The 12,291-nt window shown below is 43.2% G+C and overlaps 1 pseudogene; it reads right to left on the bottom strand.

Annotated features, from left to right (window-relative positions):
* Positions 1–7,574: 7,574 nt before the first annotated feature.
* Positions 7,575–7,692, bottom strand: LOC124790602 (annotated as a pseudogene).
* Between the last annotated feature and the right edge of the window lie 4,599 nt (positions 7,693–12,291).

Here is a 12,291-nt window from a genome sequence, read left to right as displayed (position 1 = left end):
GACGCTTCGTCGCTAAATAGAACGCTTGCAAAAAATCTGTCATCGTCCCGTAATTTATCTTGTGCCCAGTGGCAGAACTGTACACGACGTTCAAAGTCGTCGCCATGCAATTCCTGGTGCATAGAAATATGGTACGGGTGCAATCGATGTTGATGTAGCATTCTCAACACCGACGTTTTTCAGATTCCTGATTCTCGAGCAATTTGTCTGCTACTTACGTGCGGATTAGCCGCGACAGCAGCTAAAACACCTACTTGGGCATCATCATTTGTTGCAGGTCGTGGTTGACGTTTCACATGTGGCTGAACACTTCCTGTTTTCTTAAATAACGTAACTATCCGGCGAACGGTCCGGACACTTGGATGATGTCGTCCAGGATACCGAGCAGCATACATAGCACGCGCCCGTCGGGCATTTTGATCACAATAGCCATACATGAACACGATATCGACCTTTCCCGCAATTGGTAAACGGTTCATTTTAACACGGGTAATGTATCACGAAGCAAATACCGTCCGCACTGGCGGAATGTTACGTGATACCACGTACTTAATACGTTTGTGACTATTACAGCACCATCTATCACAAAGCGAAAAAAGTGGCCCAACTAAAACATTCATATTTCTTTACGTACTACACGAATATGTAATAAAAAAATGGAGGTTCCTATTTAAAAAAACGCAGTTGATATTCGTTTGACCTAAGGCAGCGCCATCTAGCGGGCCGACCATAGCGCCATCTGGTTTCCCCCTTCAAGCTAGACGAGCTTCGTTCCTTGTAGTTTTTTCGTTTGATGCTTATTTCGTGAGATATTTGGCCAGGTCACTATCAATGGAGCACCCTGTATATTGTTGAGGGGATCAGAAACTTCTGAAAAATACTGCAGAACAAGACAAGTTCCACGCCGTCTGTGGAGACTACTGAGAAGCAGCGTGCCAGCTGCTCACGAGATTCGATGGACTGTTGTCACTGAACTTCTCTGCAGGGCTTCTTGTCGTTTGTGACTTTCAAAATTCATTAAAAAAATTTTTTATTATTAAGTACATTCTTGAAAAATGAGTATGAGAAATAAGGAAAGAGCGTTCGTTTTAGTTTACATGGAACTGTTAAAATGTTTACAGCATTATCGTATGTCATAGCGAACAAGAACAAAAAGACAGGTAAGAAATAATGCATATATGTTGTTGTTAAGTAAACATACAGTGAGACTACTAGTAAATATTAGAGGTGCCGTTAGTGCCAAGTTACAGTGGACGATATGGAGAATCTACTGACGTACGCAAGTAATTTTTAACGTTTGTAGCATCCACTCAAATTTTAAATTAAACTGTATAATTTTTCTGTGGCATTAGGAGAGTCTACAAAGATGTCTCAAACGACATACTATGTGTGGAACTTGATCAGATAGTAACAAGGTAACAGTGCCGTAAACCACAGTCCCGCAGTAGGAGAAGAGATCTCACAAACACCAGTCAGTACTGTACCAAAAGTAAGCAAACCTGTAACTTAGGTGTGGCTCAGGTTTCTATTATCACACCATATCAAGCACTGAAAATGTTGGCCTTAAGGACTGATACTTGCTATAAGCAATTCCGAACAGGCAATAGTGATGCATAGGCCCGTGTTATATGGCATTTCATATCTTCGAGGATCACTCGTGTTTACTGGTAGACCTGTTATTTTAATTCTCATCACAAATAAAAATCCAGAGGTCTGAAGTTTGGTGAGTGTGTGTTTCCTGAACACCCGATCGAACCATCTCCAGTTGTTCTATTATGTAGGTCTGCAACTATCTGTGTAGTGTGGACAGGACATCCGTCACGTTGGTACCACATTATTTGTAGTGCAATATCTTCCAATAATTGCAGCAGTATGTTTTTAGGAATTGTGGATACTGTTGGCTATTTAGCGTCCTATTAATAAAACAGGGACGAGTGATGTGTTTCTTGAGAAGCCAACACGACGTGTTGACAGCCAATCTTCTTGTTTATCTGCTTCTCTCAGCTAGCATGAATCTTCAACTGACTAATAGCGAAGATGGGTTCGCTACTAAAAGGTAGTACACACTGCGTTCTGAATTGCATTCCAGTTTCTCTAAATAATGAGATGTAGAAATAAAATCGTTTTGGTAAGTTGCAGTAGCAGGCATTCATTATTAAAAATACACTTTTTTTTGAGTCGTCAGTCTTCTGACTGGCCTGATGCTGCCCGCTATGGATTCCTCACCTGCTCTAACCGTGTGAAACCTCAAGATTGTTAAAAATAATCTGTGTCGAGTTAACATCCGCCCGGATAATTGCTGGATTCAACGTGCGCAACAGCTTCAGTTAACGCTTAAGAAATTTTCAGCCCTAGCAGTCATCGTTAAGTTCGGGTATTCACAATTCTTTTATTCATGAACATCGCGCGTGATAGAGGGTTTGCTAACTACTTTAATCAAACGCATGAATCGCATGACTCTGAGTTTATACAAGTTTAAATGGGCAAAAAATGAAACAGGCGTATAATGAAATTACTTGGTGCAAACTTAAACATTGATTCAGATGAAACTGAGTAATTCAAGTAATTGTTGGCAAAGTTAACTGGTGGGGAATTGTAATTTTCTAAACACCACCTCCCTTTCCTAATGAATTTACAACAACGTGCCCGCGCATTAATAGCAGTGACTGTGTGGCTCCGAAGAGGAACTGACGTATGCCATGCTGCTGTGACGGTACTATCGAACATGGGAAGGCTAATTCAAAGGTGGTGTTGAATACTGAACTTCATTCATATTAATGTGTCGTTGCTGCAAGCTAATCACATTATACTCGTCATTTTTTCTTTTCCCGTCAGTCCTTAGTTGCTTCAAAATTAATGGAAACGTGTTCTGTCTGTGCCACAAGATGAAAGGCAGTTTGTTTTTTGACATATGCGTTTCGTTTCTTTTATTTGTGTAGCATCTTCACTGGCCAGTAATACAAGTTTTTTTTATACGTATGATAAATGTATTATATAGTAATTACAGTTTGTTACTATGTTACATTTTGTTACGATTTTCTCTTCTTTCAGGTTAGAAACAATTTTTGTAGCACAAATGTTGTGATGTTAAATTATCGTTCGGTGTTACTTACGATTTCCAGTGTTGTTAATCTATACTACTTCATATTGTGGTCCTGGAGATGTGTTCATTAGGTCCTCATTATCATGCTGGTCGATTTCCCGAGTTTTTACACCTACATTTATTATAAAACGTCACTTGAACTTTCCAAACAAAAATGGTTCAAATGGCTCTCAGCACTATGGGACTTAACATCTGAGGTCATCAGTCCCCAAACCTAACTAACCTAAGGGCAACACACACATCCATGCCCGAGGCAGGATTCGAACCTGCGACCGTAGCAATCGCGCGGTTCCGGGCTGCAGCGCCTAGAACCGCTCGGCCAACGCGGCTGGCTTTGAACTTTCCATTTTGATATCTATATGTGTGTGTTTACAGAGCGCAGTGTTGTCAGCTGCAACTGTGTGTTTATCTTACGTCTTTCGTTTGTGTTGTTTTATATTTTTCGTCTGTTTTGTGTGCACGTGTGTGTGTTTTGTTGTGTGTCGTTCCTTGTGAGAGCAGTTTTTTTGTTTTTTTATGTGGATATTTGTGTGTGTGTGTGTGTGTGTGTGTGTGTGTGTGTGTGTGTGTGTGTGTGTGTGTGAGCCAGAGAGAGAGAGAAAACGAGAAAGAAGCGAGGGGGGAGGAAGATTCATTAATTATATACTTTGGTTATGTTTCAGACGTCTGTGTACTACTGGTTTTTGTAACTAACATGATCATTTCCTTTTCATTGCATGGGATCTTTGTATGTGAAAGTTTCCTTGAAAAGACAGGAGATTTTTGGTGTGGTTGTTCACTCCAACAATTTTCATAGTCTTGTTCAATGTTGGATGGTTCATATCCATGTTTTATCAGATGTTCAGATGTATAGCGAAGGTAAACGGCTACTTTCTACTCGCAGCTTCTTATATGTTCTTTATACTTAGTTTTGAAATTACTGCCTCTCGTCTCCAGATGAACACACCCGACAAAACATCGACATGAACCATCCAACATGCAACAAGACAAGAAAATTATTAGAGTGAACAATCACAACAAAAAACTCCTGTCATTACAAGAAAATATTCAAAGAGCCCTTACAATGAAAAAGGAAGTAATTAACGACCAAATCAGATACAAGCAAGAACTCCATGATCATATAAGCCACAAAAACAATAGCAAACAGGAATCTGAAATATAGCCAGAGTATATAATTAATGAATCTTCCTCCTCCCCGTCTCTCTCTCTCTCTCTCTCTCTCTCTCTCAACACACACACACAAATATCCACTCACTAAGAAAGAACTGCTCTCACAAGGAGTTACACATAACAAAATACACACATACACGCGTGGGCGAAACAAATGAAAAATTTCAAACCACAGAAACAACACCACAAATATCCAAATTTCCACGGGCTGATACGGACTAACATCACTGTAAATCGCAACACCAAACTATGATTTAACGTCACGATATATGTGCTACTAAAATTGTTTCTGATTTGAAAAAAAAGAGAAAAATGTGACAAAATGTAACACAGTAACATGATGTAACTACTACATACTACATATATTATATGTATAAAAAGAAACATGTATTACAGGCCACTGAAGATTTTTCACAAATAAAAGATACGAAACGGATATGCCAAAAAAGAAACTGCCATCCATTTAGTTGCACAGACAGAACACACCACCACGAGCTCATTGTACTCGTTGCTGTAACGTGAGCAGACCGCTCATGGCGTAGCTGGTGCCATCAAACGTGCACCGAGAAGTGGTCTGTTGTGAATTCTTAACACTGGACTCCGTCAGTCTCCACTGCAGAGAGGAACTGCCTTCAAAGCCTGCCGTCCCGGTTGACAGCCTCGCTATCTGCCTTGTACTGTCTCAGAAGCCAGTCAATCCCTTCACACCTAGCACCCGATATCAAGTCCTATTTTTTAGAAGTTAACACGTAATTTGTCTGTGTTTAGTGCCTGGAAAACTTCGTCTACAAACCCTTTAAAAGTTGCATTTTCTCTGACAATGGCGTAATTGTTTTGTTGTTAAAAATCTTCCACCCCAAACTGCCAAAACGTCATATCTTGTATCCTCACCTTTTGCTCCTCCAATCTCGAAAAAAAAAATTATCAACTTAAACACTAAATCATACTGAGATCACACTATAGTACTGATGTCACACTACAGTCACCAACAAATGGTTCTCATTTAGCTGCTCACCTGATTAATCTGAGAAAAGAAAAAAAAGGTAACTTCATTCCCTGGCGACAGCCTACCAGTCACCTAAAGGTACAAATTTTTCAGAGTCCTGTTTACATGTATTTTAGGATCACTAAGATATGAGCACCTCTCGGATTGTTTTCTTGACACAGGCACTGTTGCTGTCCACTTCTTTGCCGAATTCCTCACTGCAGATCAATAGCTTTCAGGGCACCTTTCTCTAACAGGGTACAGGCCAGAAAAATAAGCTTTCCCTCTCTGGGCCTTGCCTTTTAATGTTGTTGCTACCTTGACTCACACTCTTTCAGAGTCACTGCTCTGCTATGATGGCGCTGCTGGGCTTGTATTTGGTCGTCCACTTTCAAGCGGATAATGCGTATGTTCAAGGTATCTTTATCTATGTAAGCCACTGTCCAATTCTCAGATTACCTTGTCACTTGACACAGGACTTGCATTCGGGAGGACGACGGTTCAATCCCGCATCCGGCCATCCTGATTTAGATTTTCCGTGATTTCCCTAAATAGCTCCAGGCAAATGCCGGGATAGTTCCTTTGAAAGGGCACGGCCGACTTCCTTCCCCGTCCTTCCCTAATCCGATGAGACCGATGACCTCGCTGTCTGGTCTCCTTCCCCAAACAACCCAACCCAACCCTTGTCACTTGTCTGTGGGGTTTTGTTTCACTTGCGTTTGACTCTGAATGTTGTATCCCACAAATTGCAGCATGCCACAGCTTGAAATTTCACCCACAGAAATCCTTACAACAGCGTGCACTACTTTAATTGTGGTGCAATAAAGAAAAGGAAGTGAAATCGCCCCTTCAAATTGCCATTAAACTTTTGTCCAACACGAGAAAAATGTATTTGCACGATCTGCGTAAGTTTAATAGTGTTACAGCGAATCAGTATTTCAAGACAAATGAAAAGTGACCAGCCGAAATGGCATGACGCTTTTCAACCTCTTCATCTCAGAGTAACAAACACCTCCGCTCTCCGTCCTCAATTATTTGTTGGATGTATTCCAATCTTTGTCTTCTCCTACAGTCGTATCCTCTACAGCCTCCTCTGGTACTTTGGAGATGATTCCCTGACAACTTTACAATGTCCTACCATCGTGTCCCTTCTTCTTGTCAGCGTTCACCATATGTTCCTTTCTTCACCGATTCAGTGGAGAACCTCCTCATTCCTTATCATATAAAATGTACTAGTCCGCTGAAATTGCAACAGAAGTGGCGATTTATTTTCACCCAGCTTCCTACTTCTTTTTTTCCTTCAGAAAAGTGTTTTGAGGAGCACCTACACTTTTCGTGTTGTCATGTTAAAATTTGCTTCTTTTGGCGAAACACAGCAGACTTTACAAAAATTCGTGACTCTAATGTAATAATGAAGCTATAATGGTAAAAGAATTACTAAACAAGTAACTCAGGGCAAGATGGGTCAATAGTTTACGAAGAAACTCATTCTCAGCTTAAAAATAATAGTGTCATTTTTTCCCTTTTGTTGCAAAGGCCATGGCAGTTCTCATTTCAACAGCTGCTGTATACCTTCAAAGTTACATTATTTCACTGAATAAATCTGTGGTTACCTATATATCACAGTAGATAAAGTTCTGCATAGTAAGGGTATGACAAAATTCTCTCCTCTTTGTGCGCTATCACTTGCCAGAATCTTGTTACTTTGTCTCGAACTGTTTACAGGATATGAGGGATGTTATGAATATTGAATATTTCGTTCTCGTTTCATCGCTGAGGTATGCAAGTGGAATGAAGTGCGGTACGTACAGTCCATTTGCTCGAGAATGAAGAGAGATATACATCTCTTCCTAAGTTTGAATAAGAGTTCAGTATGTTAGCTGAATTTAACATGGAGGAATGTATGACCTAACATGCACCATGCGCCATCTTGCAGCGACTCCTATCTTTCATTGCAAACTATTCGAATTTCTTGCAGTAACTTACTTAATTTCAAAATACCACAGCATTAAAAAAGCAAAATGGTAGGCAGTTCATTGTGAAGCTGAAGAATTAAGCTATGAGGTGTGAGAGAATTAAACATTCTTACCTAATACTTACTTACTTACTCCTCCCGAACAGGCCATGTAGGCTCAACGGTACCGACCGGCCGCCGTGTCATCCTCAGCCCATAGGCGTCACCGGATGCGGATAGGGAGGGGCATGTGGTCAGCACACCTTCTCTCCCGGCCGCATGTCAGTTTCCAAGACCGGAGCCGCTACTTCTCAATCAAGTAGCTCCTCCGTTTGCCTCACAAGGGCTGAGTGCATCCCGCTTGCCAACAGCGCTCGGTAGACCGGATGGTCACCCATCCAAGTACTAGCCCAGCCCGATAGCGCTTAACTTCAGTGATCTGACGGGAACCGGTGTTACCACTGCGGCAAGGCCGTTGGCTTTTTCACCTAATAGCTTCGTTGAATTTTTTTAGAAAAACTCTAGAGGAGACGGTAGGCCCCTGGCTTTCTTTTCTGCCTCGCAGGTTAACTAGAGTTCTCTGAGAGACCCCTCCATGTAGACAGTGACGCTAGAATGGCCAGAGAAGGTATCATTCAGAGAACCTTACAAGGTAAATGGCTCTGAGCTTACTTACTACACTACTGGCCATTAAAATTGCTACACCAAGAAGAAATGCAGATAATAAACGGGTATTCATTGAACAAATATATTATACTGGAACTGATATGTGATTACATTTTCACGCAATTTGAGTGCATAGATCCTGAGAAATCAGTACCCAGAACAACCACCTCTGGCCGTAATAACGGCCTTGATAAGCCTGGGCATGGAGTCAAACAGAGCTTGGATGGCGTGTACAGGTACAGCTGCCCATACAGCTTCAACACGATACCGCAGTTCATCAATAGTAGTGACTGGCGTGTTGTGACAAGCCAGTTGCTCCGCCACCGTTGACAAGACATTTTAAATTGGTGAGAGATCTGGAGCATGTGTTGGCCAGTGCAGCAGTCGAACATTTTCTGTATCCAGAAAGGCCCGTACAAGACCTGCAACATGCGGTCATGCATTATCCTGCTGAAATGTAGGGTTTCGCAGGGACCGAATGAAGGGTAGAGCCACAGGTCGCAACACATCTGAAATGTAACGTCCACTGTTCAAAGTGCCGTCAGTACGAACAAGAGGTGACCGAGACGTGTAACCAATGGTACCGCATACCACCACGCCGGGTGATACGCCAGTATGGCGATGACGAATACGCGCTTCCAGTGTGCCTTCAGCGCGATGTCGCCAAACACGGATGCGTCCATCATGATTTTGTAAACAGAACCTGGATTCATCAGAAAAAAATGACGTTTTGCCATTCGTGCACCCAGGTTCGTCGTTGAGTACACCATCGCAGGCGCTCCTGTCTGTGATGCAGCGTCAAGGGTAATCGCAGCCATGGTCTCCGAGCTGATAGTCCACGTTGCTGCAAACGTCGTTGAACTGTTCGTGTAGATGATTGTTGTCTTGCAAACGTCCCCATCTGTTGACTCAGGGATCGAGACGTGGCTGCACGATCCGTTGCAGCCATGCGGATAAGATGGCTGTCATCTCGACTCTAGTGATACGAGACCGTTGGGATCCAGCACCGTGTTCCGTATTACCCTCGTGAACCCACCGATTCCATATTCTGCTAACAGTCATTGGATCTCCACCAATGCGAACAGCAATGTCGCGATACAATAAACCGCAATCGCGATAGGCTACAATCCGACCTTTATCAAAGTCGTAAACGTGATGGTACCCATTTCTCCTCGTTACACGAGGCATCACAACAATGTTTCACCAGGCAACGCCGGCCAACTGCTGTTTGTGTATGAGAAATCGGTTGGAAACTTTCCTCATGTCAGCACGTTGTAGGTGTCGCTACCGGCGCCAACCTTGTGTGAATGCTCTGAAAAGCTAATCATTTGCGTATCACAGCATCTTCTTCCTGTCGGTAAAATTTCACGTCTGTAGCACGTCATCTTCGTGGTGTAGCAATTTTAATGACCAGTAGTGTACGTTGGCCCACACATAATCGGTTTTTGGCTTCGCTAACTGCCTCCTCCATCTTCCTCTGTCCCTGTAGTTTGCTCTAACTAGTCCATCTTACACATATTTTTTCTGATCCCGTCAATTGATCTCAGTTGTGCTCTTACTCTCGGTCTATTGCCTCTGATGTCTTCTTGCACCACCTGCCTGGTGATCTGGCCTTTTTACCCCATTGTCGCGAATGATAGAAAACAGGGATAAAAATCAAGTAAGATGTAGGCTTTGAAATTCTTGTTACCAGCAAGGTAGACGTGACCAGACGTAGCTTATGTGTAATGTTTACTCTGCTAAGAAGAGCGGACTATGCCGCATCACGAGGCTCCAAAGCCATTGCACGCCGCAACCCTTGGACACAGCGAACATAGCGGAGTACGGCTTGTTCGTCACGTAGGCATCACGTGCTGCCGCGTGACACACACACAATCCTCGAGAGTACTGGAAACTTCTAGAACAAGTGGTGCCGGGTGCACTACCGCCTATAAAAAGGATAGCCGCCAGAGTGATAGCAGTGATGGAGCATCTGGTCAGTCGGTCAGATATGGTTTAGCTGGAGTTACGATGCTGTGATATTGTAGTGCAGTGCTGCGTAACCCCGAGGGGACTTAGACTCATTTCCGTGTGGTCAACACCTAGTATGGATCGCCCGCCTCCGCTATACTGGGACTTAGACTCAGGGAGCTATGAGAAGTTACACTACTCAGAAGGCATTTAGTAGATTTTGTATATAGAACTGTTTATAAAACGGATGTGCCAGGGTTGGTTCAAATGGCTCTGAGCACTATGGGACTTAACTTCTGAGGTCATCAGTCCCCTAGAATTTAGTAATATTTAAACCTAACTAACCTAAGAACATCACACACATCCATGCCCGAGGCAGGATTTGAACCTGCGACCGTAGCGGTAGCGCGGTTTCAGACTGTAGCGCCTAGAACCGCTCGGCCACTCCGCCCGGCGATGTGCCAGGGGTGCTTCCGGTGTACATATCCTCATGCAATGATTTATGACTGCATCCAGTGTACCCTGCGATCCCAGCCGAGTTCCGTATTCTGACTCACCCTACAGCCCTCTTTTCAGTGGAGCAAGTGAACAGAAGGCAGCCCACAAGCACGAGACCTCCTGCCAAGTCGGTTCTTTGACGCGCATTCTTGCAGTCCTTCCACTCCCTCTCAGGACTTGTCAGTGGGACACGACAGCATTACGTGCCGTTGCCACCTCAGTCTCCCCTCCATAAGCCAGCCGGGGTGGCCAAGCGGCTATAGGCGCTACAGTGCGGAACCGTGCGACCGCGACGGTCGCAGGTTCGAATCCTGCTTCGGACATGGATGTATGTGGTGTCCTTAGGTTAGTTAGGTTTAAGTAGTTCTAAGTTCTAGGGGACTGATGACCTCAAAAGTTAAGTCCCATAGTGCTCAGAGCCATTCGAACCATCTCCCCTCCATAGTCACAGCCACTGTGTCCTGCTACTTTTAAAACTCCTGCAGTTCGCCGGTTTTCCTTTTTCTCCAGTCATCTCCATACTTTGTTGGCCCAGAACTCTGGTTCTGGGCTATCACAGAATAAACCCGCAGCTCCCTGTGCGACGGATTTTTTACGTGCGTGCGTGCGATGCACCAATTGCGACGGATTATACGTTGCTGCTGCAATGCGATTTCTTTTATAATTTTTGTTCACCTACCTCTTTACAGCGGTAGATCTTCGCACGTTAACTGCTGACTGCAGCTACTTACGAAATCACAGAAAAGCAGTGTTGAGGAAACTGTAACCTCATAGCTACACGCAGGAGGCCGTTATAAGTAAAATTTGCGAAAATTTTCTATGTACGTTAAAGAAATGATTCGGAAAGGGGATGTCACTCGTACTTTAAACATGAACTTCAAATTTAAACCTTCAACAATGTTCAAATGTGTGTGAAATCTTATGGGACTTAACTGCTAAGGTCATCAGTCCCTAAGCTTACACACTACTTAACCTAAATTATCCTGATGAAAAACAAACACACCCATGCCCGAGGGAAGACTCGAACCCCCGCCGGGACCAGCAGCACAGTCCATGACTGCAGCGCCCTAGACCGCGCGGCTAATCCCGCGCGGCTTTAAACCTTCAATAGATCTTTATTGCTGTTAAGCAAGATCATCAGCCCACATTTACGAAAATTACTAAAATTTCTTCTCACAGTTATCACCATACCTAAAACAGCCAGAACTTTTACCTTCCCAAATTCCGAAACCAATTACTTGTAACACAGTCAATGATCGGCCAATTACTTCTGCACACGATATTCAGTGGTTGTCTTTAGTAAAAGTTTATGCTCGCCATAAAATACTCAGTAAGAATATACTCAGTACCACCACGCTACATAATTCAAAGTTCACTCGCGATTTTCGTCGGAACGAATTATCACAACACTCTAAAGTTTTCATAAACAGTTTCTGGTCACTACCAGATACCATTAACACTGGACCATAACGCGGAAGTCATCCCAAGACTTCATCTTACACTTAATGCGAAAAGTCACATCCAGCATAACCGCCTCCAATCAAAGCTAGCTCGCGACTCTCCACTCACTCTCCCACTCCTCAAAACTATATCTCCTCGCTAGTCGGCCAACCGTCTCGCTTGTCATTGGCTGTCAGCACTTACGATCAATGAGAACTCACTTCTAGGGCGCGGCTCGCGCCAAAATCTAGCAAGCACCAACCACTTCTCTAGGCTCTTTGACGTCATCAAATTAAGTATCACGAATCTCTAATTAAATAAACAAAACAAAATGAACTATAAGCTTTACTCTACATCTGAAAATTTATTATGTAGTCGCGAATGTTCTGGCTGTTTTATACATAAGCATACATACTTGGACATCCGACATTCACTAGTAGGGGAAACAATAGTGGATTCGTTCCCACGTTACAGAGTTGGAACACTTGCCAGTTCCTATAGAGAATTAAATGAATGATTTTTAAT

The sequence above is a fragment of the Schistocerca piceifrons genome, chromosome 3 (genome assembly GCF_021461385.2).
Source record: "Schistocerca piceifrons isolate TAMUIC-IGC-003096 chromosome 3, iqSchPice1.1, whole genome shotgun sequence".
NCBI classification, from domain to species: domain Eukaryota; kingdom Metazoa; phylum Arthropoda; class Insecta; order Orthoptera; family Acrididae; genus Schistocerca; species Schistocerca piceifrons.
Note: the sequence above shows the minus strand (reverse complement) of the source record. Positions and strands in the feature narration are given on the sequence as shown.